The sequence below is a fragment of the Lissotriton vulgaris genome, chromosome 1_2 (genome assembly GCF_964263255.1).
Source record: "Lissotriton vulgaris chromosome 1_2, aLisVul1.2, whole genome shotgun sequence".
Lineage (NCBI taxonomy): Eukaryota > Metazoa > Chordata > Amphibia > Caudata > Salamandridae > Lissotriton > Lissotriton vulgaris.
In genome coordinates, this window is record NC_141686.1 from 123,155,842 (window position 1) to 123,183,768 (window position 27,927).

The 27,927-nt window shown below is 48.5% G+C and overlaps 1 protein-coding gene across 1 annotated transcript in view; it reads right to left on the bottom strand.

Moving 5' to 3' along the window:
- Positions 1-27,927, bottom strand: part of LOC147734664 (uncharacterized) — a 5,992,067-nt gene that overhangs the window by 4,666,226 nt on the left and 1,297,914 nt on the right. The gene's annotated exons all lie outside the window — the stretch shown is intronic.

Consider the following 27,927-nt stretch of genomic DNA (forward strand, 5'->3'; position numbering starts at 1 on the left):
CAGCTTGCTTAATCTCTACAACGGCCCCAAACAATGCTGAGGATGCCTGACTTCACCTTGGGGGTGCCCAGGAGTGGGCTTCTCACAGGGAAAGGCCAGGAAGGGTTCCTCGGCGGTATTCGTACAAGCGCCGAGATGCCTACGGGTAGTCGTGTGCTATATAAGTGCGTAATTATCCTTTATTATCCTTTATCCTTCAGATAATCTAACATGAATTGCGTATGCAATTCAGTGCGCTTAGACTTTTTCTTAAGGCTAAGGAGTTTAATCCATTCGCCTTCTAATCCCTTAGGGAGGATAAACTGTTTATCACTGCCTTCTGCCAGGCCAATCATCTTGGCGAAATCTTCATCAGAGAACCCGAAGGTTTTAATACTCTCCATCCTAGTGACAGTGAAAACACCAAATGGGATGACTGTGGTCAGAATACAGGTACAAAAGACACCCGTGCAACACTCAACAGGAAGTGAGAGTGGCAAGTGCTATGAAAAAATATAGAGACACAGAACTCCTTCAAAACCCTCCACCAATAGACAGATCAACATGCAAGCATGCACTCCAATCCAGAACTAGACTGCGTAACTATTCCAGACGTGAAGACAGAGATAGAGACAACCCCCACAGCAACCAGGCTGTGACGCAAAAACTACTAAGAAGGGGGACCCCTGACAGCGTGGGGGCAGGTATGCAGGGGAACAAAAGAAGAATCAGAAGCAAAAAGGTTACCTGCCCCAAATCTTCAAATTAGGCCCTAAAGCGGGGTCCTTCAATAGGCACACTACCAACGGAGCAGATCAAGTGCAAGAAAAGTACATCACATCAATGATTACAAAATATATAACAATTTTATTGATATTTTGACAAACATATAAAAAATAAATACTTATAATAATAATAATGAAATATCAAGGCTCACTAACACACATCTCCAGTGCATCAGGTCCCGAACTCCTAAACTATACAACACATTCATTCCTTCAAGTACTCACACAGTTCACCACACAAACCTATACCTCAACTACACAATTCATACCACATTCAATAAAAAAACTGTACAAAGACGCAACAAGATGGTCAGGTAACACATGGAACAAGTCATCTTCATAGAGGGGGGAGGGGTGAATGCAATCCAGCTGCACCCTCACAAACAACGCCAACGCGCGTTTCGGTGTGTTGACCCAGCCAAGGCTACAGCTTCATCAGTGCGAAGGTAACAAAAAGGGGTGGGACAGGACACCTTTAGGTGTGAAGAAAGAAGGGGGGATACACATTTCAAAATGATAACAAGATTTTTCAATGGACAATTTAATAGCTAATGAAGAGGGTTTACACTTAATAAGCTCCGTGGACAACATAATAACACAATACAAGTATTTTCAAGACTGGAATAGTACACTAGCACTGGCCTCATAAGCAGTAGCACAGGGAAACATTTCCCAACATTTTATATCAAACCATTCCATTCAACGCACTGCAGAAGGAGCCAGAAAAGTGGAAAGGAAAAAATATTTTTTTATACAAAAAAGCTTTGGGGCCTAATTTGAAGATTTCGGGCAGGTAACCTTTTTGCTTCTGGTACTGACTTTAAATGCCGAGCCACAGGGTGATTGGGATCTGAATATACCACTGCTCTCAAATGTTGTAATATCCTATAAAAACTTGGAGTTTGGTGCTGCCTACACAACTTGAGCCGGCAAGAGCAATCTAAGACGTAAAGTGCATAATCTGTGCAGCATGTATAGTAGCCTTTTATTTGAATAGGTGATGACTGAACACTGTTTTCTATTCGGTGGTGGTTACTCCAAATTTACAAGCTTGGCATGAACTAAACTTGAATAATCCTGTTGGACAGCTAGGTTTGTGCTGTAATGAATTCCAGGCTACTCTTAACTAATGCGTCCCTCGTAGAGAGTGCTCGTCTGAATGTAATCGATGGTTGGTCTGGAAGAATTTGATTTAATGCAATATCAGTTAAGACGATTGGCCAGTAAGAGTTGATGATGTGCCTTATTTGTTTGTCTTGTATACTGAAAAAGGTAATTATTCTAATTTCCTGTGGATTTCTCCCTATTTAATTTATGGGGGGTGTGGGGATCTTTGTGGCATCTACTTTAGGTGTTAAACATTCCTCTCTAGTATGGGAATTTGCTTTTGTCAGGGCTTTCTGCAAATCAGTGTGTTTGCATCCTTGAGCAGGAATACGCTGGACTGCTTCGAGCTGATATTGTACTAGATCTGTATTAGAACTGCAAATAGGATGTATTCTTAAAAATTTCCCATGGTAAATGCTATGGATCAGGTGTCTTGGATGTACACTTTTGGCGTGGAGGGTTGAATTCTCTGCTGTGGCTTTAAGATGTAATTTAGTGTGAATCTCATCGTTTTTTAGATACACCTGCACGTCCAAAAATTCTACACTTTGACCACTAATTTGAGCTGTGGATTGCAAATTCAAATCATTATTGTTAATAATAGAGGAAACAAATGCTTCTGCTTGTACCTTGGTGCCATTCCATACTACGCATACATCATCGATGTATCGCCAACAATGTTTAACATGTATAAGACTCGGGGAAGTGTAAGAGGCAATGTGGTTTAGTTGGTATATTTATGCATATAATGTGGGAGTGTGAACACATCACCACTTACTGGCGCAGCATACATAACAATATACCTGGTGTACTTGGAGTTTCACTGTCCCCGGAGACCAGGAGATGTTTACTTAACATATGGGAACCCACTGACTTAAATACTTCACAGCGGCAATGGGTCACTCTTTGCTACATGATTTCCAAACGGAATATTACTCAATTGTGGAGAGTGGAACAGCCCCCCTCCCTGGAAGGCAGGGAAGATAATTTAGATTGGCGTATGTTTAGGGAGAAAACCACATATCTTGCGAGGGGACGCCCTCGGAAATGGTCTAAGATTTGGGGGTCTTGGAACAGTTACAGATGGGAAATTTGTACACCACCCATGGACGATGTCCCTGATGATTCCCCCTCCCTGTGAAGTTCCGATGTAATTTTGAGTATTGTATATCCGGTCACCCCTTGATGTGTGCCCGATTGCAGTGATTGACCCAATATAATGTAACATTTTGCTGATCTTTGTTTCAATAAAAAGAAATATTTAAAAAAAAACAATGTTTAACATGGGTATCCCACATGTTTTAGTGTTGTACCTTGAGGACCTGCTTCTCCCACCAGCCTACATGTAAACATGCATAGCTAGGAGAAAAGCATGCCCGCATAGCCACACCCCTAAGTTGTTGGAAAGGAAATAGTTGTTATTTAAACACAGCTCAATCATGTTAATAATTATACAGTTATGTTGATACAGATGTATAGATTTTTGATCTAGGTAGTATTTTACAGCTGCAATTTAGTCTTTGTGATGAATACTGGTATAGAGAGATGTTAGGTTCATCACTATAAAAAGATAGTCTTGACCACATTCTATGTCCTTGATTTTTATTAAGAAATCACTAGTATCTTTGATGAACGATGGTAACATGAGGACACATTCTTGTAGAAAAAGTCCACATATTTAGACATAGGTTCTAGTAAACTCTGTTTCTGATAAACAATGTTATTGATTTGACAAGAAACACCAGCAAGTCATAATTGGTCACTGAAGGTAACAAGTCACATACAGATACTTGATCATTCCATAGTTTCAGACCCCCTAATGTACAATTAGATATGTAGATTGTATATACTGCTCCGATTACACCATGGTACCCAACCATTTTCCCCAACTCTGCAAAACTTCTTAGGACAACCTTGTGCTTCGTACATGTTTTTTTCATGTGTAGCACACCAGTCTACTCCCTTCCGCCATCCCCCAACGTTAGGTGGATCTGGACACTTCCAGAATGCAGAGAGGTCTCGTTTGGACACCACCATTGCTGTGCTGAAAAAAAGTTTTTTATTCCAAGCCCCATCCCGCCCGTCCGTAATCCCAAGGAGAGAATGCCGTGGCTCATGAGGGATCTCCCATCCCAAGATTTCTGTGAGCTCTTATTCAATATCACCCCAGAACGTGCCAAGCGGGGACAGGCCAATACCATGTGGAAAAAATGAGCTGGGTCATGGCCACTCCTCGCGCAGGAAGCGCTCAGGTAGAAGCCCGCCCGATGGAGGCGTAATGGTTTTAGGTATGCAGAGTGTAAATAATATAGGTGGATCAAGCGGAGTTTGGCCGAAGCAGTAACCGTTTTGGGTGCCATGAGAGCGTACCACCAATCCTCCTCCCCTAGAACACCCACCCACTCTTCCCACTGGCTTCTAAGCCGATCTAGTGAGGTCGGAGTGTTTTTAACCCGTGTCCAGCTAATGCGAGAAATACACCCTTTCCCCAGGTCCCCCAACAGAGTCTGCGCTTCGGGAGGGCTGTGTTCAGGGATCGTGTGTCATCCGAAATGTGTACGTGGAGGAAATGTCGGAGCTGCAAATATTTGTAGAATTGTGTTGGATTCGGGGAGTATCGGGTCCGGAGGTCTTGGAAGGAGCGCATAAGTCTGCTTGCCCACACATCCCTGAATTGCGAGATTTCAATAAGGTCCCATGATCTAAAGCCCTGCAGCCCACTGACCTCTCGGAGCCAAGTGCCATGCCAGAAAGGTATGCACTGAGTCAGCTTCTGTGTCCACAGGGTATGGCGCAGAGCTACCCGCCATGCCAATAGCACTGAGAGCGTTACTTCTGGTAAGAGGGATGGAATGAATTCCCTGTACATCAGTGATTAGATTTTGGACAAACCTAGTTCACTCAGTTCAGGCCTGTAGGCCGGGTCGGACCAGCCCCCATTAAACCAGTTGTGTATGGTTAGTAAGCGCGTAGCGAGGTAGTACAGGTATAAGTGTGTCATCCCCATGCCCCCATCGAATGGAGGGATCCTGCAAAGGGTCAGGGCCATCCGTGCTCTCCCCCCGCCAAAGGAACTTCTAGTAAACTCTTATTGGTAGAAATAATCGGCCGTCCAGGAATTGGTGTGATGTTTTTGAGGACTTTCAGAGTGAAATAAAGGACAGGCCTAATCGGGTATTCATTCTTTAGAAAGTTCATTTCATTTTTGGTTAATAACCCAATTTGTTTCCATTGTGTTAAGTATTGGAATACTGTCTAAGTAGATCTTGTGTTGAAGCTTTTCTGTAACATTCTGTGTTGTTTAGATGTCGATTGGCTTTCTCTAGGAATTGTTGTCTAGGCCATAGGACGATATGTCATCAGTGTTGTCATTTGAGATGTCATCAGTGATGTCACTGACCATGTCATGAATGATGTAATATGTGACATCATCAGCAGTGGATTGCGGGCGCGTGAGTTGAGTAAAAACGTTTTGATTACAGTAGTGATTTTTAACCCCTTCGCTGCTCATGACGAGCTCAGCTCGTCATAAGGCACGGTTGAGCTGTGCTCATGACGAGCTGAGCTGGTCATGAACAATGGGAAAAACATAAGAGTCAGCATATGAGGAGAATTGCTGCAGCAGCGATGGTGTTAAGGAATAATATTGTATTTTAAAAGTTGACACTTAGAAACTTTTTCACATAGAATAACCAATGTTATCCTATGGGAGGAAATTCACTTATCAGGTAAGTAGTGTTAACATTACTTTTTCTTACTCAGTGGTGGATCCTGGATCCAGCACTGGTGCATCTCCTGTAAACAGTCGAAAGAATGCGTTTAACTCATACAGGCAATTTTAAAGGAATATTTTTAGTTTGTGACAGAAACTTTTCTGGTGAAAACCATACAATGGATTCCTATAGAAGGAAATACAAGTTACTGGTAAGTACGCTTAGAATTCAAAGACGCAGCACTGATGTCTCTACTGATACCAGGTAAGTAAATCGGAATTCGTAGTTCGGCTGATTTTAGAGGACTATTTGTACGTTTCAAAAATCGACACTTCGAAACATTTCTGGTGAAAACCACACAATGGATTGCTATGGAAGGAAATACAAGTTACTGATAAGTACGCTTAGAATTACTTTTCAGGGTCAGTGCTGGGCTAAAAGATGCAGCACTGGGTTCTCTCCTGATAACAGGTGAGTAAATCGGAATTCGTAGTTCGGCTGATTTTAGAGGACTATTTGTATGTTTCAAAAATCGATACTTCAAAACTTTTCTGCTGAAAGCCTCACAATGGATTCCTATGGAAGGAAATACAAGTTACTGGTAAGTACGCTTAGAGTTACTTCTCAGGGTCAGTGCTGGGCTAAAAGATGCAGCACTTAGTTCTTTCCTGATAACAGGTGAGTAAATCAGAATTCGTAGCTCGGCTGATTTTAGAGGAATATTTGTACAATGGTGAAGGAAGGGGAAGGGGCCTGCGGTGACATGTGTGCAAACACGCCCTGTGGCGCGTTTTAAGTTGGGGAATTAATTCCTCTTCAATCCTGTGGTCCCCTGGGGCCAACTAGCCCACCAGGTACCTCCAGTATGCGCCAGGGAGATGTGTTGCAGAGAGGTATTCAGAGGCCATGCCCCTTTTTACACCACTCTGGAACACAGCTCCGTGACACTTACTGGAGGTACCTGCTGGGCTAGTTGGCCCCCAGGGGCCTCAGGGGCCTCAGGATTGAACACATGTCACCTCAGGACCTGCCCCTTCACCACTGTGCAAACGCGCCCCGTAAATGGGGAAACGGGCCGCGTGGACCCCCACCCCTTGGGGCATGGCCACTTTACTTTAATTTGTTTTATACATTTACCAAGGAGGGGGCTGCGTGGCATCCTCCTGAGGCTTCTTTTAGCCCCGGGGACCCCATCCCCCGGGGCTCTGCCTTGGTTTTTTTTTGGGAAGGGGTCCGCATGGCTCCCCTCCGGGGCCACTTCACCAGGGGCTGGCCCTCTCCGTTGGGCACCCTGGGACATTGCAGGTGCCGGTCCTGGGGGGTGGCGGTCCCCAGAGCCATCACTGGCTCCATAAGGGGGGCCGGTCAGCCCCCCTCCCACCATTGGCAAAGCCCGGGGAGGTGATGGTCCCCGGGGCTTCGTGATCCGTCATGGACCCTCAATTTTGAATATTTAGAGCCCCAGGGAGGTGGTGGTCCCCGGGACTTGTGGGGGGGCTCAAGCCCCCCACACAGGTATTATTTAAAAAATAAGTGCCCCAGGAGGTGGTGGTTGTCGGGGCTGCGGGGGCCATGTGCCCCCTGCAAATGTATTCATAAAAGCCCCTGGGGGTGGCGGTCTCCAGGGCTTGGGGGGTTTGGAGGCCCCCCACAAACATAAAAACAAAGCCCCAGGGGCTGGCGGTCCCTGGGGTTGCGGGGGGGGGGGGGGGCTGTGTGCCCCCGCAAATATTTGTAGAAAGTTCGGGGGTGGCGGTCCCCAGGGTGGGGGGATTGGGGCCACCCCACACATTTTTTTACATGCCCCCGGGACTTGGCCCACCAGGGGGCTTCAATTAAACAGAGCACGGGAGCCAGAGCTTTGTTTTTTTTTTATTTTCTCATCCGGATTCGCGCACCCAGTACGAATTTGCTGATTTAAAAAAAATGCTTTTTTGGGCCCTGGGGGTCCTTGTGTGACCCCTGCACAGGCCTAAGGGGTCAGGGTGTTTCTACCCTGGCCCCTTTCCTTGTTTTGCGCCTTTGTTTTTCTGTTTTCTTGTGCCTCTGTGTTTGCTGAATAGGGTTGTTGAAAGCAAATGTCACAAAATGATGAGGTGCAAGCTCCTACGGTAAAATGCTAAGTGTGTATTGATGCTGCCCATGCTTGGTACTTGCTTGGGATGCGGTGTTGCCAAAGACAGGGATCACCTTTCTCATCTCCCTATCTTCACTACTGTACGCCAAATAGCCTTGAAAATCCACCGGCTGGTGTCGTTGTTCCAGCAGGTCAGGCCCCCTCCGTTAATATACCACAGAGCAGCTCCATTTTACGGGGGCCCCCGGCCCTGCAGGACGGGCTCAGGCAGGTATGGAGAAACCTGTTGTGAGTCTTTTCCCAAAGAAATAATCTGAGCCCAACACTGACTTCTACTCAAGCTTGGATATTTATTTGAGATGCCATGAGTGATGTCAACTGTTTATGTTGCCAATCCAGAAACCGAAACAAGTGATCCGTGGGCAGAGGCCCTGCAGATGGCACACGAGGTGGGGTGCCCAGTCGTGCGCACCGGCGGGGCAGCGAAGTAACAAGCCCCACAACCCAAAAAAAAGGTAACAAAGGCACTGAAAAACACAGCATCTTCTCTTTGTATCTGGCAAGAACAACGAAGTTAAAATGCCCTAGTACCAAATTGAATAATTAGTGCTACAATGGTCTTCAAGAGGACCTGCAATACCTCTTCTGCCTCCCTTACCATGGAGGCGGCACATGGGTCACGTGGTATGGTCATACTATTGTGGTGGTACGCACACTCGTTGACCTCTCATGGCACTGCTCCACACTTTAGGCAGGGGCCTTTCAATTAGCTATGTTTTCTGATGACGTGTCGCGCTGGTCCCATCCAACAACAGAACTCCTTTAAATCAAAACAGACTTTTCCACTCTCTCACCGGAAGTGAAACCAGGCCACGTGGACACTTTCATAATACAACAGATGGGAATGTACTTTTCAGTAAAAAAAACACATTCCTTCCTTCTAATTAATCAAATAAACGTCTCACTGAAAAACAGGGGCCAGCTTCCATCGGTAAACAGCCGTTAAATCAACTTTTTTACTTTGCAATACCATTACAACGCATGCATTAGGGTTTTAGGGTTTAGGGTAGTGCAGTGGTGTTTGAGTATTGTAGGGGGGTCATGCTGGTGGTAGTGTTTTAGGGTTTAGGGTAGTGCAGTGGTGTTTGTGTAGTGTAGGGGGTTGTGCTGGGGGTAGTGTAGTCTGGTTGAGGGTAGTGCAGTGGTGTTTGGGTAGTGTAGGGGGTCGTGCTGGGGATAGTATTTTAGGGTTTAGGGTAGTGCAGTGGTGTTTGTGTAGTGTAGGGGTTGTGCTGGGGGTAGTGTTTTAGGGTTTATGGTAGTGCAGTGGTGTTTGGGTAGTGTAGGGGGTAGTGCTGAGGTAGTTTTTTAGGGTAGTGCAGTGATGTTTGTGTAGTGTAGGGGGGTATTGCTGGAGGTAGTATTTTAGGGTTTAGGGTAGTGCAGTGGTGTTTGTGTGGTGTAGGGAGTCATGCTGGGGGTAGTGTTTCAGGGTTTATGGTAATGCAGTGGTGTTTGGGTAGAGAAGGGGTCGTGCTGGGGGTAGTGGTTTATGGTTAAGGGTAGTGCGTGGTGTTTGTGTAGTGTAGCGAGTCATGCTGGGGGTAGTGTTTTAGGGTTTAGAGTAGTACAGTGGTGTTTGTATAGTGTAGAGGGGAGTGTTTTGTGGTAGTGCAGTGGTGTCTGTGTACTGTAGGGGGTCGTGCTGGGTTCTAGTGTTTTAGGGATTAGGGTAGTGCAGTGGTGTTTGTGTAGTGTAGGGGGTCATGCGGGGGTCGATTTAGAGTGTAGGGTAGTGCAGTGGTGTGTGTGTAGTGTAGGGGGTCGTGCTGGGGGTAGTGTTTTAGGGTTTAAGGCAGTGCAGTGGTGTTTGTGTAGTGAAGGGGGTCGTGCTGGGGGTAGTGTTTTAGGGTTTAAGGCAGTACAGTGGTGTTTGTGTAGGGGGTTGTGCTGGGGATAGATTTAGGGTTTAGGGTAGTGCAGTGGTGTTTGGGTAGTGTATGGAGGTGTGCTGGTGGTAGTGTTTTAGGGTTTAGAGTAGAGCAGTTATGTATGAGTAGTGTAAGGTGTCGTGCTTGGAGTAGTGTTTTAGGGTAGTGCAGTGGTGTTTGGCTAGTGGAGGGGGTAGAATTTTAGGGTTTAGGGTAGTGTGCCGAACCAGCCACAATGTCCGTGGACAAAGGGACCTCTTTTAAACGCTCTGCCAATTGAATAATTCAGGTCAAGGGCCCTACCCAAGACCTATCAATTATTTTCTTGGGATCCCTCATATACATAGTTTCTCATCAATTTCAGAAGTGTGTGCCACCTTCCCCTTCAGTGAGGGCCTAGGGCATTCTCCCTTCATCCTATTCCTGACCTCCTGTTCAAGAGGTTGATGGATTATCCCCACCACATACTCTGCCACTTTGGCGTCAGGGGTCCACTCCGCCGATGGTAAATTTGGGGAGGCTCGAACATGTCCGAGTGGACCCAGTCTCCAACAGGGGACTGAAAGGAGTGGGACTCTGGACACCAGGGATGCCCCAAGTCCTTATCCTCATCGGAGGAAAAATCGTCCTCCGATACACCCTCTCCCTCTATGGGAAACCCGACGTCAGGGTCTACAATAGTGGTGAAAGCGTTACAATTTTCTCCAGGCTCCTCCTCTTTTAGTGCTTGTGCACTCTTGAGGAATGTCTCCATAAATTTATCAAATCCTTACAAGTGCCCCGGGTTATGCTTAACTGACCTTTTATTCCCCATCTAGGAGCTACTGGGACCCGCCACCACCCGATCTGGGTCACTGAACACCCCAGGGACGCTTTTCGCCAGCTTATCAACCTGATCCCTAAGAGGAGCCAGCGCCCTGGAAATAGCCAGAGAGAGGGATTGGTCCACTGCTGGAGGGAGAAGTCGGGGGCCATCCCTCCTCCATTTCCTGCTAGGAGGAGTAAAAATGGTTTCTGGAGAAGACATGATAGCTGAGGGTGTGAGCACAGAACAAATGCCCTTGTGCAACATTCCGTCCATCATCTTGTATGTTTTACTGTTCACCCTATGTGGGAAAGGTATGCCCAGACGTGGATCCCGTGCTCACTACGCCACTGGAGTCAAGCTATCCTGGCTGAAGACGGCTGATAGCCAGAAACCGGTCCTAGGATGCTTGATTAAGGTCCAGGGAAGACATGGCTTGGCAGTTCGTTGTGGACTGTTCCCATGAGGCACAGGGTCAAGACTGATTTGCATATGGCCATGTCTGAACTGGGGTGGCTTAGTGAGTATCATAACAATGGATTAAACCCAGATCTGTGACTGGGGGTGAATGTTTTGCCACTGTGCAACATTCCGTCCATCATCTTGTGTGTTTTGCTTAAAATCCTTAAGGCATACCCCTCGCCGGTGCTCCTACAGCTGGGCTTTCCCTGAAGCTGTTATAAGAAAAGACTGAGGCGCAATACCAATTACCACCAACAGGTGGCCGTGCGGGGAAATCACAGCGTAGCTGTGTCAAAATTAGGCGAGGGTTGGTCGGGAATAAAGCGGACACTAAAGGAGTGACCGGATTCCCAAACGCGCATAAAGACCAGCGGGAGCACTCAATGGGCTGCCTCGCTCGGGCCAGATGCGCCGGACAGGATCTCACCTCGCGCACAGCGGGAGAAACTGCGAGGGGGAGAACGCGCTCAGGCAAGAGCCTGCTGCGCAGGGAATATGAAACAATACCAAGGCAATAATGCTAATAACGTGCACAAGAAACCGCTATACAAACAGCAACAACGTCAGATTAAGCCAAGAATGTAAGGAATGCACTTAACTGACGAGCAGTGAGAGCGTTACTTCTGGTAAGAGGGATGGAATGAATTCCCTGTACATCAGTGATTAGATTTTGGACAAACCTAGTTCACTCAGTTCAGGCCTGTAGGCCGGGTCGGACCAGCCCCCATTAAACCAGTTGTGTATGGTTAGTAAGCGCGTAGCGAGGTAGTACAGGTATAAGTGTGTCATCCCCATGCCCCCATCGAATGGAGGGATCCTGCAAAGGGTCAGGGCCATCCGTGCTCTCCCCCCGCCAAAGGAACTTCTAGTAAACTCTTATTGGTAGAAATAATCGGCCGTCCAGGAATTGGTGTGATGTTTTTGAGGACTTTCAGAGTGAAATAAAGGACAGGCCTAATCGGGTATTCATTCTTTAGAAAGTTCATTTCATTTTTGGTTAATAACCCAATTTGTTTCCATTGTGTTAAGTATTGGAATACTGTCTAAGTAGATCTTGTGTTGAAGCTTTTCTGTAACATTCTGTGTTGTTTAGATGTCGATTGGCTTTCTCTAGGAATTGTTGTCTAGGCCATAGGACGATATGTCATCAGTGTTGTCATTTGAGATGTCATCAGTGATGTCACTGACCATGTCATGAATGATGTAATATGTGACATCATCAGCAGTGGATTGCGGGCGCGTGAGTTATAGTTAGTAGAACTAACTATAACAGAGGAATTTCAATGGTTTTGTATGCATGAAATTTCCTGCTAACTATATCACCCCTGAAACCTATGGTTTTTTCAGTGAATTTCTAAGGCTTTTTAAATGATAATTCCTAAATATAACTTGCCTGAAACCTATGGTTTTTTCAGTGAAGGTCAAAGTTTTTTTAAATGCTAATTCCTAAGTATAACATGTCTGAAACCTATGGTTTTTTCAGTGAATTTCAAAAGTTTTGTGAATGACAATTTTAAAATGAATTAATTGTTATGTTTATTTTTTATACTGATTTACTACATTTTTTAAACAATTTATTTTTAGATATTTTATTTTTTAAATTACATTATAATTACATTGTACATTACATTACAAAATATACTTTCTAAGAATGAATTACTTTAGCTTAAATACTTTGCAAATAGGCAATAGACTTTTAAGTGCAGTAGTTACAGTTGTTGTAATGCGCAACACAATTTCAGACGCAATGCAACATTGAGCTCAATGTGAATTTCGAGTTAAATGCAATTAGTTACTTTTTAGGATTACTTTTCTAACCACAGGACTCTCCTGTAAACAGTTGAGTAAAAAAGTTTTGATTACAGTAGTGATTTTTAACCCCTTCGCTGCTCATGACGAGCTCAGCTCGTCATAAGGCACGGTTGAGCTGTGCTCATGACGAGCTGAGCTGGTCATGAACAATGGGAAAAACATAAGAGTCAGCATATGAGGAGAATTGCTGCAGCAGCGATGGTGTTAAGGAATAATATTGTATTTTAAAAGTTGACACTTAGAAACTTTTTCACATAGAATAACCAATGTTATCCTATGGGAGGAATTTCACTTATCAGGTAAGTAGTGTTAACATTACTTTTTCTTACTCAGTGGTGGATCCTGGATCCAGCACTGGTGCATCTCCTGTAAACAGTCGAAAGAATGCGTTTAAGTCATACAGGCAATTTTAAAGGAATATTTTTAGTTTGTGACAGAAACTTTTCTGGTGAAAACCATACAATGGATTCCTATAGAAGGAAATACAAGTTACTGGTAAGTACGCTTAGAATTCAAAGACGCAGCACTGATGTCTCTACTGATACCAGGTAAGTAAATCGGAATTCGTAGTTCGGCTGATTTTAGAGGACTATTTGTACGTTTCAAAAATCGACACTTCGAAACATTTCTGGTGAAAACCACACAATGGATTGCTATGAAAGGAAATACAAGTTACTGATAAGTACGCTTAGAATTACTTTTCAGGGTCAGTGCTGGGCTAAAAGATGCAGCACTGGGTTCTCTCCTGATAACAGGTGAGTAAATGGGAATTCGTAGTTCGGCTGATTTTAGAGGACTATTTGTATGTTTCAAAAATCGATACTTCAAAACTTTTCTGCTGAAAGCCTCACAATGGATTCCTATGGAAGGAAATACAAGTTACTGGTAAGTACGCCTAGAGTTACTTCTCAGGGTCAGTGCTGGGCTAAAAGATGCAGCACTTAGTTCTTTCCTGATAACAGGTGAGTAAATCAGAATTCGTAGCTCGGCTGATTTTAGAGGAATATTTGTACAATGGTGAAGGAAGGGGAAGGGGCCTGCGGTGACATGTGTGCAAACACGCCCTGTGGCGCGTTTTAAGTTGGGGAATTAATTCCTCTTCAATCCTGTGGTCCCCTGGGGCCAACTAGCCCACCAGGTACCTCCAGTATGCGCCAGGGAGATGTGTTGCAGAGAGGTATTCAGAGGCCATGCCCCTTTTTACACCACTCTGGAACACAGCTCCGTGACACTTACTGGAGGTACCTGCTGGGCTAGTTGGCCCCCAGGGGCCTCAGGGGCCTCAGGATTGAACACATGTCACCTCAGGACCTGCCCCTTCACCACTGTGCAAACGCGCCCCGTAAATGGGGAAACGGGCCGCGTGGACCCCCACCCCTTGGGGCATGGCCACTTTACTTTAATTTTTTTTATACATTTACCAAGGAGGGGGCTGCGTGGCATCCTCCTGAGGCTTCTTTTAGCCCCGGGGACCCCATCCCCCGGGGCTCTGCCTTGGTTTTTTTTTGGGAAGGGGTCCGCGTGGCTCCCCTCCGGGGCCACTTCACCAGGGGCTGGCCCTCTCCGTTGGGCACCCTGGGACATTGCAGGTGCCGGTCCTGGGGGGTGGCGGTCCCCAGAGCCATCACTGGCTCCATAAGGGGGGCCGGTCAGCCCCCCTCCCACCATTGGCAAAGCCCGGGGAGGTGATGGTCCCCGGGGCTTCGTGATCCGTCATGGACCCTCAATTTTGAATATTTAGAGCCCCAGGGAGGTGGTGGTCCCCGGGACTTGTGGGGGGGCTCAAGCCCCCCACACAGGTATTATTTAAAAAATAAGTGCCCCAGGAGGTGGTGGTTGTCGGGGCTGCGGGGGCCATGTGCCCCCTGCAAATGTATTCATAAAAGCCCCTGGGGGTGGCGGTCTCCAGGGCTTGGGGGGTTTGGAGGCCCCCCACAAACATAAAAACAAAGCCCCAGGGGCTGGCGGTCCCTGGGGTTGCGGGGGGGGGGGCTGTGTGCCCCCGCAAATATTTGTAGAAAGTTCGGGGGTGGCGGTCCCCAGGGTGGGGGGATTGGGGCCACCCCACACATTTTTTTACATGCCCCCGGGACTTGGCCCACCAGGGGGCTTCAATTGAACAGAGCACGGGAGCCAGAGCTTTGTTTTTTTTTAATGTTCTCATCCGGATTCGCGCACCCAGTACGAATTTGCTGATTTAAAAAAAATGCTTTTTTGGGCCCTGGGGGTCCTTGTGTGACCCCTGCACAGGCCTAAGGGGTCAGGGTGTTTCTACCCTGGCCCCTTTCCTTGTTTTGCGCCTTTGTTTTTCTGTTTTCTTGTGCCTCTGTGTTTGCTGAATAGGGTTGTTGAAAGCAAATGTCACAAAATGATGAGGTGCAAGCTCCTACGGTAAAATGCTAAGTGTGTATTGATGCTGCCCATGCTTGGTACTTGCTTGGGATGCGGTGTTGCCAAAGACAGGGATCACCTTTTTCATCTCCCTTTCTTCACCACTGTACGCCAAATAGCCTTGGAAATCCACCGGCTGGTGTCGTTGTTCCAGCAGGTCAGGCCCCCTCCGTTAATATACCACAGAGCAGCTCCATTTTACGGGGGCCCCCGGCCCTGCAGGACGGGCTCAGGCAGGTATGGAGAAACCTGTTGTGAGTCTTTTCCCAAAGAAAGAATCTGAGCCCAACACTGACTTCTACTCAAGCTTGGATATTTATTTGAGATGCCATGAGTGATGTCAACTGTTTATGTTGCCACTCCAGAAACCGAAACAAGTGATCCGTGGGCAGAGGCCCTGCAGATGGCACACGAGGTGGGGTGCCCAGTCGTGCGCACCGGCGGGGCAACGAAGTAACAAGCCCCACAACACAAAAAAAAGGTAACAAAGGCACTGAAAAACACAGCATCTTCTCTTTGTATCTGGCAAGAACAACGAAGTTAAAATGCCCTAGTACCAAATTGAAGAATTAGTGCTACAATGGTCTTCAAGAGGACCTGCAATACCTCTTCTGCCTCCCTTACCATGGAGGCGGCACATGGGTCACGTGGTATGGTCATACTATTGTGGTGGTACGCACACTCGTTGACCTCTCATGGCACTGCTCCACACTTTAGGCAGGGGCCTTTCAATTAGCTATGTTTTCTGATGACGTGTCGCGCTGGTCCCATCCAACAACAGAACTCCTTTAAATCAAAACAGACTTTTCCACTCTCTCACCGGAAGTGAAACCAGGCCACGTGGACACTTTCATAATACAACAGATGGGAATGTACTTTTCAGTAAAAAAACACATTCCTTCCTTCTAATTAATCAAATAAACGTCTCACTGAAAAACAGGGGCCAGCTTCCATCGGTAAACAGCCGTTAAATCAACTTTTTTACTTTGCAATACCATTACAACGCATGCATTACCACGCATGCGTTGTACATGGCAAAGTCAATACTACGCATTTTTTAAGAACGCATGGTCATTTACCACGCATGCCTTTACAACAAATTTTGATGTAAAGGTATGTATGGTTAATGACCCTGCGTTCTAAAAAACATGTAGACAATCCACGTCGTTGTAAGGAAACAGAGGATGTTCCGTGTCCTCAAAACGGCGTGCACCGCCCCTCATAGACGACATGAAGCAGGAACCACGAGGAGAGAGGAACCATGAAGAGTGAGAGGTAAGGGCGATTGGGCATTGGGTGGGGGGTTTCTTTTCTAGGGTTTAGGGTAGTGCAGTGGTGTTTGGGTAGTGTAGGGGGTCGGGCTGGGGGTAGTGTTTTAGGGTTTAGGGTAGTGCAATGGTGTTTGGGTAGTGTAGGGGTAGTGCTGGGGGTAGTGTTTTAGGGTAGTGCAGTAGTGTAGGGGGTCGTACTGGGGGTAGTGTTTTAGGGTTTAGGGTAGTGCAGTGGTGTTTGAGTATTGTAGGGGGGTCATGCTGGTGGTAGTGTTTTAGGGTTTAGGGCAGTGCAGTGGTGTTTGTGTAGTGTAGGGGGTTGTGCTGGGGGTAGTGTAGTCTGGTTGAGGGTAGTGCAGTGGTGTTTGGGTAGTGTAGGGGGTCGTGCTGGGGATAGTATTTTAGGGTTTAGGGTAGTGCAGTGGTGTTTGTGTAGTGTAGGGGTTGTGCTGGGGGTAGTGTTTTAGGGTTTATGGTAGTGCAGTGGTGTTTGGGTAGTGTAGGGGGTAGTGCTGAGGTAGTTTTTTAGGGTAGTGCAGTGATGTTTGTGTAGTGTAGGGGGGTATTGCTGGAGGTAGTATTTTAGGGTTTAGGGTAGTGCAGTGGTGTTTGTGTGGTGTAGGGAGTCATGCTGGGGGTAGTGTTTCAGGGTTTATGGTAATGCAGTGGTGTTTGGGTAGAGAAGGGGTCGTGCTGGGGGTAGTGGTTTATGGTTAAGGGTAGTGCGTGGTGTTTGTGTAGTGTAGCGAGTCATGCTGGGGGTAGTGTTTTAGGGTTTAGAGTAGTACAGTGGTGTTTGTATAGTGTAGAGGGGAGTGTTTTGGGGTAGTGCAGTGGTGTCTGTGTACTGTAGGGGGTCGTGCTGGGTTCTAGTGTTTTAGGGATTAGGGTAGTGCAGTGGTGTTTGTGTAGTGTAGGGGGTCATGCGGGGGGTCGATTTAGAGTGTAGGGTAGTGCAGTGGTGTGTGTGTAGTGTAGGGGGTCGTGCTGGGGGTAGTGTTTTAGGGTTTAAGGCAGTGCAGTGGTGTTTGTGTAGTGAAGGGGGTCGTGCTGGGGGTAGTGTTTTAGGGTTTAAGGCAGTACAGTGGTGTTTGTGTAGGGGGTTGTGCTGGGGATAGATTTAGGGTTTAGGGTAGTGCAGTGGTGTTTGGGTAGTGTATGGAGGTGTGCTGGTGGTAGTGTTTTAGGGTTTAGAGTAGAGCAGTTATGTATGAGTAGTGTAAGGTGTCGTGCTTGGAGTAGTGTTTTAGGGTAGTGCAGTGGTGTTTGGCTAGTGGAGGGGGTAGAATTTTAGGGTTTAGGGTAGTGTGCCGAACCAGCCACAATGTCCGTGGACAAAGGGACCTCTTTTAAACGCTCTGCCAATTGAATAATTCAGGTCAAGGGCCCTACCCAAGACCTATCAATTATTTTCTTGGGATCCCTCATATACATAGTTTCTCATCAATTTCAGAAGTGTGTGCCACCTTCCCCTTCAGTGAGGGCCTAGGGCATTCTCCCTTCATCCTATTCCTGACCTCCTGTTCAAGAGGTTGATGGATTATCCCCACCACATACTCTGCCACTTTGGCGTCAGGGGTCCACTCCGCCGATGGTAAATTTGGGGAGGCTCGAACATGTCCGAGTGGACCCAGTCTCCAACAGGGGACTGAAAGGAGTGGGACTCTGGACACCAGGGATGCCCCAAGTCCTTATCCTCATCGGAGGAAAAATCGTCCTCCGATACACCCTCTCCCTCTATGGGAAACCCGACGTCAGGGTCTACAATAGTGGTGAAAGCGTTACAATTTTCTCCAGGCTCCTCCTCTTTTAGTGCTTGTGCACTCTTGAGGAATGTCTCCATAAATTTATCAAATCCTTACAAGTGCCCCGGGTTATGCTTAACTGACCTTTTATTCCCCATCTAGGAGCTACTGGGACCCGCCACCACCCGATCTGGGTCACTGAACACCCCAGGGACGCTTTTCGCCAGCTTATCAACCTGATCCCTAAGAGGAGCCAGCGCCCTGGAAATAGCCAGAGAGAGGGATTGGTCCACTGCTGGAGGGAGAAGTCGGGGGCCATCCCTCCTCCATTTCCTGCTAGGAGGAGTAAAAATGGTTTCTGGAGAAGACATGATAGCTGAGGGTGTGAGCACAGAACAAATGCCCTTGTGCAACATTCCGTCCATCATCTTGTATGTTTTACTGTTCACCCTATGTGGGAAAGGCTGTGTCAAAATTAGGCGAGGGTTGGTCGGGAATAAAGCGGACACTACAGGAGTGACCGGATTCCCAAACGCGCATAAAGACCAGCGGGAGCACTCAATGGGCTGCCTCGCTCGGGCCAGATGCGCCTGACAGGATCTCACCTCGCGCACAGCGGGAGAAACTGCGAGGGGGAGAACGCGCTCAGGCAAGAGCCTGCTGCGCAGGGAATATGAAACAATACCAAGGCAATAATGCTAATAACGTGCACAAGAAACCGCTATACAAACAGCAACAACGTCAGATTAAGCCAAGAATGTAAGGAATGCACTTAACTGACGAGCAGTGAAGAAAGAGGAAGCGAAAGGGACGTCACAATATTATATACGATGGACTGTGATATGATTGGACTATAGTTGCCTTGGAGACTACCCCCCTAATGGTTCCAGGGTTGTGTAGTCTTTTGTTTAATGATTGTTGTGCTATGTTTTCTTTGAACTGCTATGCAAATAAAGTGAGGAAAGATATGCATAATCCTCGCCTCCGTCCTGCCATAGAATTCATTAAACTTTATTCGATCTGAATTAGAAACATGGATCAGAAAAGTGTACATTTAGCAGTAAATCCTCTTTCCTAATACAATAAGGTGAGAATTAATTAAAACCAGTAGGTAAAAACGGGTGTTGCAAAGCCCGGTTCAGAGCAACTTCAGGTTAACAGAATCGTAAAGTTCAATGTTTTGCAAGATCAATCTCATGTACTTCGTGCAAAATACGCAATAAGGTGTCCAAGTAAGTTGTAACGCTCCAATACCTGACCAGTCTGCACTATATAAAACTGCAGGAAAAACAAAAATAAAAAGTGTTTTGAACACTTCTGTCATTGGGATATATGTGGGCTACAGCTGGGTGATATTTGGGCTACATTTGGGCTCTTTTTTCTCTGGTGGCCATCTTGGGAGACTTATTTGTTATAAAGTTTCCTAATTTACTCATTTACTGCAGTCTCCTCAGAAGGAAATGCTTTCAAGATATGTCACACATTTGCCATAAATTCAGAATGTTAGCACCCTAGTTGTTCATTAGATCACTGTAGTAAAGCTACTGCTCACCAGGGAGTTAACTGGAAGTCTACTGCTGGTATTGAAAGTGATTGTTTCAGTCTGCATGTCAGAATTTTCTAATGAAATAGAAGAGAACTTGAGATCTCACTTAAAACATGCCCTAAATTATCTTTCTGCAGCACTAACCATCATTTCTATGGCAAAATGAACCCCCTGATTGTGTTCCTTTTTAAGTTAAATGTTTTATGTATTCCCAGTTTATTCCAATCACAATGGCTTCAAGTGTACAATCATTTTGTCATAAGTAAGACTGTTAGGGCTCTAGTTGTTCTTTAGAACACGCTGGGAAGCTGCAGTAGAACACAAAGGCATCAACTGACATGCTGCTCCTGTTGAAATATAACAGGAAGGTATTTGAGATCACACTTGAACATGTCCTAATTTTTCTTTCTACAGCACTAACCATAATTTCTATGACAAAATGAACCCCATCATTTTGTTCCTTTTTAAATTAAATGTTTTAAGTGTTACCAGTTTATTCCAATCAAGATGGCTTCAGGTTTGCCATGCTTTTGTCATAAGTAAAGCTGTTAGCGCTCTAGTTTATTTATAAAGTTTTATATATCGCAAACGTGACCCACGAGGATATCAGGGCGCTTTACAATAAAAGAACATAAGTGGTTGAGGTGGTATACACACATTCAAATTTGTCAATTTGTAAAATAGAAATATAAAATATATGCATAACAAACATAGAGGACCGAGATTCTATGTCAGGACCGGAGGCTTCAGATTATGCTATATCTTCCTTCGCTTTATTAACATAAAGAAACCACAGCAGCTCAGGAAAAGATATATAAGAACAAAAAATGCTTTAAACATAAAGCATTGACGTAATGTTCAACAAAAAATCAACAACTCCCAAGAGTCTCTTTGCTTATAATAATAGTCCATAGTCCTTTGTCTCTGTCCATCATCACTATATAACCGGACTTCCCATCATCTTCCTCCTCTTTCTTCGCTGCTCCCGCAGCCAGATAAGTGCTTTTCTGTTTCGACTTCTTTTTATTGTGATTGATTGTCTTGTGTGCGGTCTTTGGGGACTCCTTGCATGGTTTATTCCCTTTCAGAGTCCCCGGTTGCGGGAACGTTCTATCGTTCCTACGCGACTTTATTCCCACTTGTGTGCGGTGTGTACATAGACCGCAAGGGGGCGGCCTGTCGTCTCGCCGACCCTCCGGCGCGCCTCCGCAGTGCGAGGAGCCACGCCGTGGGGTCTGCTTGCGCAGGGGCCGACCCTCGCGTACCCCTCTGACACCTGGTGATCCGGGTCTGTACTTTACCAATTTTGACGCCCTCTGGGGTCTGTATAGCGGTTCTGACCGCGTGAATCGCCCTCGGGCGAGATCTGTGCACCTCTTTTCCGTGTGTGGCCTAGCGCGCTTGAGGGGTACGTAGACCCGGTCCCGGCGAGGAGGGTCTGCGCGCTTGGGGGTTGGTGCAGCCCACCTGCCACGTCAGCTGGCCCAAAAACGTGATCGCAGCCGCTGGGCCTGCCCACATTCGAGAACTTTCTCGGTTGCCGCCCTCTTGGGTGCCCCGCATTTGCCCCTTGGTTCCGAGATGGAAGGGGAGTACGATGAGGAGGCCTGCCCCTATCTGCAGGATGATGAGTTTTATCAGGCGGTGGACAACTCCATCTATCGTTGCGTGACGGAGGTGGTAGGGCCCATGGAGGACCGCCTTTCTGCCCGCATCGTGGAGGAGTGTGCGAAGCTGGCAGCGGCGCAGGTGCCTCCGTCCCCCGAACTCCCGGGGACGTCCGGCGGGTTGCCACCCGCTCCGAAGAGACCCCGTGGTGAGGGACCTTCATCGGAGGCCCAAGGCGTGGACAAGGGTGCTTTCGAGCGACTTCGTGACGCCTTCCTGGCCAAGGCGACGGCGGTGCCTCCGGCGCCCTTGGTGGACCCTGGCACTTCGGGAGACGTGTCTACGGCGCCCGCCTCCCCGATCTACGACTCCCCGGACACGGATGACGACGGGGAGTCGACCCGCTCTTGGCTCCCGACACCTTCAGCGAAGGAGATGCCCCGAGACGAGTCGGGCATGCTGGACCCGGACGAGATCGTCTACCCCCGATCTGCGGCCTGGGCCCCGGGGGAGACGGTGGCGAAGTTTGTCGCGGGCAGGCTGCGCAAGCCCCTGGAGAAGGAGGTGAAGGGTTGCCTGCGCGGGGAATGCCCTCGGCCTACTCTGGAAGGGAAAGTGGCCATGACACCAGAATTGGACCCCAAGATGGCCACCTTCCTGGCGAAATTCATGAAGGACCCCAGGAAGGGGATCGACCGGTCCTGGCGGGCCTGCCAGGACAAGCTGTTGGATGCGGTCGGGCCCGCCACGAAGATCCTTGATATGGCGGAGGAGGCCCGAGCGAATGGCACCGCCATTTCACCGGAGGTGCTCTCCAACTGGGCCCAGAGGGTGATCGTATTTTTGGGCAACGCCAACTGTGCCCTATCTACGGAGAGGCGGCGTTCGCTCCTTATCAAGCTGGATCCGAAGCTGGGGGACCTGGCCTCGTCGGAGGCAGGTGCCGTGGCCCAGGGTGGCCTTTTCGGTGAGCCTTTCATCCGCGAGCTGGGAAAGTTCGTGAATACGTTCACGTCGCTGGACAAGGCCCAGTCCAGCATCAAGAGGGTGTTCCACCAGCGTTTTTCTGGAGGGGCCGGTCGCGGCAGGGGCCGCGCGATCGGCCTTGGTCAGCAGACCAACAACCGTGGACAAGGCTCCGGAAGAGGTCAGTACCAGACCTCGGCCAACTACACCAACTTCTACCCCACGAGGGGACAGCGCTATGGTGGCAGAGGGTTCAAGAAGAACTCCGGACAAGGAAATGCCCCCGGTAAGTGTACTTTGCTTGGATCATGTTCCGATTGGGGGGCGGCTGGCAAGCTTTTACGGGGAGTGGGAATTGCTCACTGCCGATGCTTGGGTTTTGCAAACTGTGAGAGGTTTCCATATAGAGTTTTACGACCAACCAACTCAGGCGAGGCCCCCGCGCCCGATGGTTTTTTCAGACTCCGACGCGCGATTGATAGACGAGGAGGTCTCAGACTTGCTGCGCAAGGGAGCCATCCGTCTATCAACGCGCCACCCACATGGGTTCCTCAGCAACGTCTTCTTGGTAGACAAGACAGATGGGGGCAAGAGGCCTGTGATCAATCTCAAGGAGTTCAATGGGTGGTTGGTCTACCGTCACTTCAAGATGGAGGGGATCCACCTCCTTCGGGACGTGCTCCTCCCTCGGGATTGGATGGTGCGACTGGATCTCAAGGATGCCTACTTGGTCGTTCCCATCCACCCCCCTCATCGTCGTTTCCTACAATTCCTGTGGGACGGCAAGGTGTTCGAATTCACCGCCCTGCCGTTCGGTCTTTCTTCGGCCCCGTGGTGCTTCACGAAGGTCCTCCACCCGGTAGTGGAGTTTCTCAGAAGTCAGGGGGTCCGTATGCTGGTATACTTAGACGACATCCTCCTCATGGGGCAGTGCCCAGAGGTGCTGGCAGGACAGCTGCGCCAAGCGGTCGGCCTGCTTCAGAGACTGGGGTTCGTCATCAACGGCTCCAAGTCGGTTTTGGTTCCCACTCAGCAGATCACCTTTTTAGGTTTCGTGGTGGACTCGGTACAGGCGGTCTTGAGCCTTCCGGGTCGGAAGGTCGCAAAGATACGTCACCTGCTTCGGCAGACGATCGCGAGGGACCGTACGTCACTGCGCCATGTCGCCAAGGTGGTGGGTCTTCTATCGTCCTCCATCCAGGCGATTTTCCCAGGCCCGCTGCACTACAGGGCTCTTCAGCGCCTGAAGGCGCAGCATTTGCGCCGTGGGATGTGTTACGATCAGTGGGTCCCCCTCACGGACGAAGTGAAGGAGGAGATGTCATGGTGGCTGTCTCACATGGAGGCATGGAATGGGCGAGCGATCTTCGGGTCGGCTCCGGACTTGATCATAGAGTCCGACGCCAGCAGGTCGGGCTGGGGCGCCCGGTGCGGGGATTTTTCCACCGGCGGCACCTGGTCGTCAGAAGAACAACAATTGCATATCAATTGTTTGGAGCTCCTAGCGGGCTCCTTCGCTGTTCGCTGTTGGACCAAGGATTCGGTCAAGGCCTGTGTCCTGCTGCGGATGGACAATATTTCGGCGGTCCGGTATGTGAACCACCTAGGAGGTCCTCGGTCCCGCGCCTTGGCGGACTTAGCGAAGGACTTCTGGGATTATTGCCTGTCTCGTCACATTGCGGTGACGGCGGAGTATCTGCCAGGCCAGCGCAATCAGGTAGCGGATTGGCACTCTCGACAGCTCAAGGATGCCAGCCAGTGGAAACTGGATCCGGGAGTCTTCCGGTGGCTACACTCCCTTTGGGGCCCCTTCTCGGTGGACCTCTTCGCGTCCCGTCTCGACCATCATCTGCCGCGGTTCTACAGCTGGAGGCCGGACCCTCTGGCAGAGGCCACGGACGCGTTCTTGCAGGATTGGAGTCGGGAACAGCCGTTTGCGTTTCCCCCGTTCTCCATGATCATGCGAACGGCGGCTCAAATACGCCGCCAGGGTGCGGAACTGGTGTTGGTTACACCGCTGTGGAGGTCTCAAGTATGGTTTCCGGTTCTTCTGGAACTTTCTTGGGATTTTCCAATCCTACTCCACCTGTTTCCTCTGCTCCTGACGAGCCCGGATCAGGAACCTCACCCTCTCGTCATGCAGAACACTCTCCGCCTCGTGGCGTGGAGGCTCTCAGGAGACGCTGGACGCTCCCGGGCCTTTCGGGGTCAGCTGCGCACTTGCTCTCCAAAGCATGGGCCGATAGTACGACGAAGCGTTACAGATCCGCTTGGCTTAAGTGGATGCGTTGGTGTTTACGAAGGGATTTGGATCCCATGGTCGCCGGCCTTGTTCCCGTGCTGAATTTCCTGGCTCATTTGGCCGACAAGGGTTTAGCGTATAGGACGATCAATGCTATCCGGTCGGCGATATCTGCGGGCCATGATAACATCGATGGCCATCCGGTAGGGGAACATCCTTTTGTGTGCCGGCTTCTGCGAGCGGTTCGCCTCGCACTGCCGCCGGAACCCAGGTACTCCGTCCTTTGGGACGTCAATTTGGTTCTGAATCTGTTCCTGTCGTGGCCAGCGAACTCTTATCTGTCTCTTAAGGAGCTCTCGGCGAAATTAGCCATGTTGTTATGTCTGGTCTCTTGTAGGCGCGTCTCGGACGTGCGCGCGCTGGATGTTTCTGCACGCATTTTTTCCCCGGATGGGGTTACTTTTACGGTGGGCCGACGCACTAAGACGTCGTCGCGTTTCATTTCTTATCCAGCCTTTACTGACACTCCTAAGTTGTGTGTCGTGCAATGCCTCAAAGCATATGAGGACCTGACTTTGGATCTGCGCCCTCCGGACGAGCGTCAGTTGTTGATTGCCCTGCGGAAGCCACACAAAGCTGTCTCCTCCCCCACTATTGCTCGGTGGGTGCGTTGGGTCATGCAGGAAGCGGGCATCAATACTTCTCTCTTTGGAGCACACTCCGCCAGGGGGGCCATGGCCTCTAAGGCATTCTCGGTGGGTGCTCGTCTGGAGGACCTTATGCGAGCTGCGGATTGGTCCTCGGATTCCACCTTCAAGAGGTTTTATTTTAAGCCGGTGGTGGATTTGGCTCAGTTGGTGGTAAGTAAGCTTTAAACTAGCATAATCTGAAGCCTCCGGTCCTGACATAGAATCGAAATTTGCCTAGCTTACGTAACGGTAAGTTTCAATTCTATTAAGGACACGGAGGCGAGGATTATCCCACCCGGACTACAGTGGTGTCTCTACCCACCCGTATGGCAGTAAGTAAAGCGTTTTCCTTTACGTTGTCAGTACTGTGTTGTTCACTGAATGCTCCTCGCCTTGTCGCATTTCCTGGGCCACCTCGCTGATGCTGTTCCTTTTTTGGCAGGCAACGACGGTGCTAAACAGGACCAATGAGGCTTAAGCGTGATCTGCGCGAAGAAAGAGGAGGAAGATGATGGGAAGTCCGGTTATATAGTGATGATGGACAGAGACAAAGGACTATGGACTATTATTATATGCAAAGAGACTCTTGGGAGTTGTTGATTTTTTGTTGAACATTACGTCAATGCTTTATGTTTAAAGCATTTTTTGTTCTTATATATCTTTTCCTGAGCTGCTGTGGTTTCTTTATGTTAATAAAGCGAAGGAAGATATAGCATAATCCTCGCCTCCGTGTCCTTAATAGAATTGAAACTTACCGTTACGTAAGCTAGGCAAATTTCGATTCTGCAGGACGTTGTTCAATAAACAGTTAATGAACATTAGGACATAACATACTATAACTTCAAATGATTGGTATATAAAATGTATAGATGACCAGGCAGTTCCATAGTCAACTAAACGTTAGACAACATACAATTATAGAGCAGAAAGGGCTGTGATATAGGTCTCACATACGGTAGACTATACCAATCCATCTGACAGGTAGTGGTGCTAGGATCTTAAAGATGACTCAATGACCTCCTATAATTAAAACTTAGGAGATGAATTTGTTCATCAGTAGTCTTTTTACTTCCTTTTTCACTGCAGTAAAGGAAGTGATTCCACCCACTAGTGAAGTTAAAGAGTTCCAAATCTTTGGTGCATTCACTGAGAAAGCTCTACAGCCTGTTCTCTTCTTATGGAAGGATTGAGGTTATAGAAGGAAAGTGCTCGCACTTCATAGTTATCTGCATCCTTTAAACTTGTCAAGCTTTAGCGGCAAGTAACTGGGTGTTTTGTTGTGAATTGCTTTGTGCGTCATGCAAGCCACTTTAAGGTGTATTCTTTTTTTTTTTTTGAAAACCTTTATTGTGCATCAAATCAGTACAAATACGGGCCTACAACCTTCCGGCCGGCCACGCTAACAATTGAGCATCAACGCAACTTTACGACGACACAGCAATATCTTAGTCATAGGCAAGAATTAAACGAGTTACACTGTAAGTACCATATTACCATGTCACAGGATCGGTGAAGGTTAATTTTAAGGTTTTCATCGCGGCAATGAAGTTCAGGTCGTACTACTCCGTACTAACACAAGCAAGAAAAAAAGAACCAGGTCCATGTAGGTGGGACTCGACAACAAACTTCCATATCAATCAGAGCGACTCGCAACATGCAAGTTCCTGCCAGAGGACGGCCACACAGTATGTATACCCCAAGAGAGGACGCAGCATCCCAACCAACACCGCGCCACCACCCATCCCCCAGTCTGCCTAACATGGGCCTAGGAAAGAGGAAAATATATGAAAACAAAAGGCACCATAGAAATAAACACCAACTAAAACGTACCCCCCCACCCTACACACATGCAGAGGCTACGGCCTACCCCCCCCCCCTAGCAGAGTGTTTCATCTCCCCAAAAAACCCGAAATGTAGTGAGAAAAGAGAAATGGAGAAGAAGAAAGAAAAGGGAAAGAAACGAAAGGACGCACATTTCACATAAGACCGGAGGAGGGCCAGACCAGCATGCCCGATGCAATGAACACACGAATAGCAAAGTTACCCACGGCCGCCCGACCCCAGGCCCCGACCCAGTACCCAATCGATCTGTACCTCCAACAAGTTACGTCCACAGTCCCGGTCATACACATAGAAAGCAGCAGCATGAGCGAACACATCATCAACCCTGTCCCCTTCGAACCGGCGAGTCAACAGGGTCCAAATCCAGATCAGCCAACGTGGATGGGAAGGGCTCCGGTGAGATCCAGTGCAGGAGTCGAGGTGCTTGCGACGGGGCAAATTGTTTAAAAGTTCGATGACATAGGGCACAAGAGTTCTTCACGGCCAAACCAAAGTTCGCACAACTGGGCGCAGGACCAAATGAAAGTTCCAGCGTAGCAGCCCGGCGGGGTCCAAGCGGCGAGTCCAGAATGATGCGAGGAAGCATGTCGCCAGAGAACAAAGGTGAAGGGCAACATGGCGTCCGAGGCCCGAGCGACGGCCCCAGCGAAGAAGCAGCGCCGCCGGACCCTCCCGAGGCAGAGCCGAGGGGCACCACGGCAGTCATGGAGGCGTGCCCATCCATCGCCCCGGTGCACTCCAGAGCAAGTGATCCACCGTCAACCGGTGGAGGATGTGGCGCAGTGCGCAGAGCTGAGGGGCAATCGTGACCAGCTGGAAGGATCTCGGTGAGCCGGGCCCCCAGATCGATAGTGATGACACGAAAGGCCATACGCAAGTCCACAAGTGCATCTAGGACATCTCGCAGCCCCAGCGGAGGATCCAGAATGGGAGATGCGCAACTGGCCACCATCTTG